We start from the raw sequence: 6,289 nt of genomic DNA, 5'->3' as shown, positions 1-6,289 counted from the left end.
TTCTTTATCTGTAACGTTGCTTAATTATTGGTAGTTGCTGGTTGCGTTTGTTTCTAAAGTGTAGTTGCTTATTTTGGGCTTGTTTCCTAATATCGTTTAAAGCAGGGGTGGACAACTTTGACGATGGAGAGGGCCACTATAATTCCACACTCACTCCAGTGGGCCACTATAATTCCACACTCACTCCAGAGGGCCACTATAATTCCACACTCACTCCAGAGGGCCACTATAATTCCACACTCACTCCAGAGGGCCACTATAATTCCACACTCACTCCAGAGGGGCCACATAGCAAAAATAGCCGATCTACAAGCTCAAAACGAGTCGCAGTGTGACGCGTTTTGAGCTTCAGAATCCTAAAAAGTAACATTTTTATTTAATTTCAATGCCTTAAATACATTGGACATAAAAATGACAATAATGTTTTAATACTACGCATTAAGCTACTAATTTAGACTGAAGTAATTAAAGCATGTCATGTTTGCATGCTTCAAATTGTAACAGCTGAAATATTAACCTGAGGGCCACATTAAGGGAAGGTGGGGCCGCATGTGGCCCCCGGGCCGCCAGTTGCCCATGTATGGTTTAATTAAAGTAAACCAGTGATTCTCACACAAGAATCCACAGATGAATGTATTTGCCCAAGGAAGGACCCTAGTCACCTTACATCTAAAAATATTTAGTGCCAGGGACCCCCCAAAAAAAATATTTATCACTTTTTTCCCAAGATTTATTTATTTTTGGAAAATAGCCTAGTCGAATTGTTTTCATAGACCCTGTTGCTTATTTCTCTCACACAATCTGGCAACACTGGAAGACAGACATGTGAGACAATTAAGTAGACAACGCACGCGGGGGTCGGATTTGAACCTGCGTCGTCCTCCTCCTCGCGCTTTGCAAGGAGCAGATGGTCTTTGCACTAAGTGGGCTGAGCCTCCCACCAGGCACCCCTACGGGGTAAAGGAAACAAGGAGACATGTTGTCAGGATTATTACTGGCATTATGTATAAACACTACCGTACTGACCTATGTATGAGTCATCGAATACGCTACGCTGCACAGTAATGAACTACACTCTCCATGGAGATATATTAACACATTTCATGGGCGGCTGTGGCTCAGGAGGTAGAGCAGGTCGTCCAATGATCCATGGGTCGGCGGTTCGAATCCCAGCTCCTCCTGTCTACATGTCGAACTTCGAAGTGTCCTTGGGCAAGACACTGAACCCCAAATTGCTCCCAATGTGCTGGTTGGTACCTTGCATGGCTTCCGCCGCAATGTGTGTGTGAATGGGTGAATGTAATGCACTATGTAAAGCACCTTGGATAAAGGTGCTATATAAATGCACCATTTACCCATTTCGACCTGATACCAGATTCTACAAATGTCTTCTAAATCATGATAGTTTTCAGAAAAACTCATGTTTCTATATCAGTTGTTCTCAAACTATTTCATGTCAAGTACCCCCAGAATTATATATGTATAATTGGCCGCCGACCCCCATTTGAGAAGAAAATATTTGAGTTAAAAAACGTTCTCTCTGAAATAATAAATATTCAGATTTGCGTCACATTTTCACGATTTTTCAAAAATAGCAGACCTACAAGCTTGTATGTAGCTTGTATATCTGCTATTTTTCAATAGCTAAAGTGTAACATAATGCTTAAAACCAAAAAGGGGTTCCCGTTCAGAAACCACACAACATGCATTTCATATGTATTACAAATGGCAAACGTTTTTGAAAATGCACCCAAAATAGGGGCATCAGAGTTAATGTATAGGTCAGGTCTTTCTAATCAAACATAAGCTCAGGGAGGCCTCAATTACAGTCTAATCGATATATATCTTGGTGTAGGTTTTGCATAGGTTTTAAAAAAAAAAAAGCACAGGAATATTCGTCATTTTATTGCTTTATTATTACAAACATAACTTTGCAATGCAATACAGACCTGTGTTAATAGTGCACGTTGTCTTGGTTGTGTACACTACAGACAACGGTGGGTAATATATATATTCCATTTGTACATTCAGTAGTTTTCTGAAAACGTTTCTCCGATTCTGCGGTATAGTAAAGTTCCTTCAAAAACCATAATAATGTAATTTGAACAAACGGACTATCGTTAATGTGGTCGAGGTGTTCATGCTTTGTTTTCCTCCCCAGTTAGTAGTTAGTTGCATAAGGAAGGGAAAAGCTTCCTCTTTAGGATTTTAACCATACATATTGCTCATGCTTTGAGGAGACAGTACAAGTCATTTTTATTTCCATTACGTGCCACCAGACGCACACACACACACCGTGTGACACGATTCTATCACTTCTGAATCACAAAGAAAATATTATTAATTAAGGACCAGTAGGATGCATGCTGATCGGGAGTAGAATGACTGTACGTGGATATACAGGGACGTGCTCACATAGACATCAACATGGGGCTTCAGCCCCTGCCCTTATCCCCGTCTGTAAAACAACTGCCCTTAGTATAGTTAATCTATGGAAAATACAGGGTCGTGCTCACATAGACATCAACGTGGGGCTTCAGCCCCTGCCCTTATCCCCGTCTGTAAAACAACTGCCCTTAGTACAGTTAATCTATGGAAAACACAGGGTCGTGCTCACATAGACATCAACGTGGGGCTTCAGCCCCTGCCCCTTTTTACCCGTCTGTTAAAACAACTGCCCTCTCCACAGGGCCGGATCTACCATATGGGCACTTTTGGGCACGGGCCCAGGGGCCCTTGGGCACCAGTGACCAGGGGCTCCACAGAATATTTCCCCTGCTAATCCGAATGAAATAAATGGTGTCTAAAAAGATTAGTGTTTTTTTTTGGGGGGGGGGGGGGGGGGGGGGGGGGGGTAGGCGACTGGAAATAGGGCAATATAACGGCATAAAACCGCCCCAAAACGGCCCAATAAAAACTCAAAGGGGGGCCCTTTGAGTTTCAGTGCCCAGGGGCCCTCAGAGGTGTTAATCCGGCCCTGCCTCTCCAGACCACGAATGCAGCATTTACTATGGTGGGAAAAAATGCAAATGCCACTCCTCTCCTTTCCTTGCATGCTATGCCGGAAGGCAGCATTCAGGAGAATTTATTCTTTTCCCCCCAAAGTCTCCTGAACTTGAATGCAGCATTTTGCGTTGAACAAATGACAGCTGATCTACAAGCTGTAGATCAGCTGTCTACAAGCTTGTAGCTGATCTACAAGCTCTCAACGCGTCGCGTAGGGTGACCAGATGTCCCTCTTTGCGTGGGACAGTCCCTCATTTCCAAGACTGTTCAGGTGTCTCACAAATGGAGACCCTGTCCCACATTGTGACTGGCAGGCATCAGTGTTCAAATGCCCTAATAGTTAGTCCCCTAATAGTTGGCCTTCTGTTGTAAAGCTCTCTCATTGTCTCTTCCTGCAAGATGTGTTTTTAAGCCTGTTAAAATAGCATAAAAATAAAGCATGATTGTTTTACAAAATGTGAGACACCAGAGGCGTTTATAAATTATAGCCAATAGGCCTATGGCCTATTTAATAGCAACTCAAGTAGTAAATTGCTAACCCGGTAGCAGTATCGCTTGTGTCCCTCAAATTAACAATTTGGATTTGGTCACTCTAGCGTCGCGCTGCGACGCGTTGAGAGCTGGTAGATCTGCTATTTTTTGCTATTTTTGTCCAAAAGTGCCCCCTTACGGGATTTCAGCCCCTGCCCCTCTAGCACTCTCTGCACGTCCCTGCAGTGGATAAGAAACAATACTACAACTAACAGTATATGTCAAAAGTCTAACCTATAGCATGCATACAACAATATCGTGGCCGAGGTACAAAACAACAAAATATTGTTTTGGTGGAAAAAAACGATCATGCATTTCTGCTGAATGAATTTGTATTAATGCCAGTAAACTAAGTATACTAGGCTATTATTGGTCCACAGCATCCATCCATGTTTTAAGAGTGCCTGCCTGGTCAGACTATCCTATCAATAAAAAGATAACCATACAATTTTCAATAACTTAATTTGGGCAAAAAATTTGGAACGTGTTTTTTTTAAAAGAATGGCTCATCGCCGAATACCTAATTAACTTAAAATGTTTCCAAACATGTAATAATATTATAGCCGCAATTAAGCGACTGTACGTAAACAGCCATTACATAGCTACATAAAAATGTTGTAATTTTGCCTCATATCAGAGAACAGTCATGTGCATGTTGGTATAAATTAATTATATTGTATTTGTATGAGATAGTGTGTACGCTCAACGCGTATGTACAGGTAAAATCATTAGTGTTAATCCATTTATATCTCTTGAGAGAGTACAAATGTAACCAAATGGACCCTTCAGAGTAGAATTAACTAAGGTTTGACTCTATTTTGTAGTATGTGTCTATGTAGTCATTGCTCTGTAATACTTGTGTTGCATACGCTGGACGTGTCGGTGAAGCAGTGTCATCTACCCACCCCAGTGGTTCTCAACCTTTTCAGGCCGTGACCCCTCCCCCCAACCCCCCACCCCCAAATATGTTTTTAACTGGGGACCCCCCCCCCCCCCCCCCCCCCCCAACATAATCTTTGAATTGGGGACCCCCCCAAAATAATCTTTGAACTGGGGACACCCCAAAATAATCTTTGAACTGGGGACCCCCCTAGCCTGGTTAATAAACCAGACCGAATCAGCCGTTGGCAAAAAAAAGTTGCCTACCAGCGGATTACGGTCTGGCGAGGCTCAGTAGCACGCCTCTTTCCTACAGCAGAGAACAGGTCGGACCAATCGGGACACGGTATGCAATATAGGCGGGCTTTGGTACAGTGACGTTCAATGCTTGAGACTTTTGACTGACAGTAGCTCTGACCAATTGCGTCAAAGAGAAAATGTTCCCCGGGAAATGAAATCCAAGTGGAGCCAGCCCAGACTGATATACCGCGACAGTGTTGTGTGATATTAGTCTGGCTTATTAGCCAGGCTAGGACCCCCCCCCCCCCCCAACATAATCTTTGAACTGGTTTGAACTGGTGTTTTTTTTTAAATGAAGACAGTTTTTATAGTATAGTTTGTTGATTATGTTTTATGCAGTAATGCTCCTTTTCTTTGCTCCAAAAACATGTGGGGGACCCTAACCATAGAGTATATAAAAGGATAGAGACTGATCTGGCGCGAAGCTCCGCCCCCCCCCCCGCTATTCATGTCAGTGGAAGTTGCTCAGTGGCGATTTGGGCACCAAAATGTGGTGCCCAAAATGCGGAAGTGCAAACGCGCTCAACGTTAAAGCCCAGCTGCACAGGGTTTCCTCGTCATACTTCCACGGGTCCGCCTGCAGTCCCTCCTCTTACCGCTAGGGCCCAGTGCTTCAACGTTGGAAAGCCTCACTGGCCCCTTGACCCTAAACCTAACCCCCTGGGGGTCCCTGACCCACAGGCTGAGAACCACTGGTCTACCCCTATGGTATGTGCTGTAATCTAATATCCACATTACATTGCTGTGCTATAGAGATAATATCTATAATGTGCTTTTATTATATTGGGAGTTACAGTATAGCACTGTCTGTATAGCAGGCAAACAACTTCCATACAACGTCAACTTTCCCACTCCATGCAATGTGCTTGGAACTCCCATAAGTACAAACCGTGTGTGTGTGTGTGTGTGTGTGTGTGTGTGTGTGTGTGTGTGTGTGTGTGTGTGTGTGTGTGTGTGTGTGTGTGTGTGTGTGTGTGTGTGTGTGTGTGTGTGTGTGTGTGTGTGTGTGTGTGTGTGTGTGCGTGTGTGTGTGTGTGTGCACACGCATGTCTGCGTGCGTGCATGTCTGTCTTTTTGGTGTCTTCATAGGGATATTCGGACAGAACGTCAAGTTTCGCTGTCTTGATTGTCACTTAAAACACAAAATTCTAGAACTATAGCCTTAAAAGTATTAAACAACCCCCCAAATCAATATTGCTATGCTTTATAAATAGGCAGAAATACGAGACTATGACTTTGCTTTAGCTGTTGTTTCAGTCCTATGCTTGCCAAACTCCTCACTCACACTATGGGTCATGATTTCATAATGTATCTATTATCATATATAATATATGATCTTATTCACCTACATCTATATAACTTATATGAGATACATATATATTGGTTCTCTTATCGCTTGTAAATAATTTCTCAGATCATTTCTTGGGGTTTCTTTATATAAAATAAGCTGTGGTTTAGGGCTCTGGGCTAGACAACATCCCTCGAATGATCATTGTCATACCATGACACACACATGGTTATGTTGCTAACTAGACAGCTATCTGACTGTAGACTTTGCACTGATTAGATTAAG

Source organism: Electrona antarctica (assembly GCF_951216825.1).
Source record: "Electrona antarctica genome assembly, chromosome: 9".
Classification (NCBI taxonomy): Eukaryota; Metazoa; Chordata; class Actinopteri; order Myctophiformes; family Myctophidae; genus Electrona; species Electrona antarctica.
The sequence above is the reverse complement of the archived record's forward strand: the minus strand, read 5'-3'. Positions refer to the sequence as shown.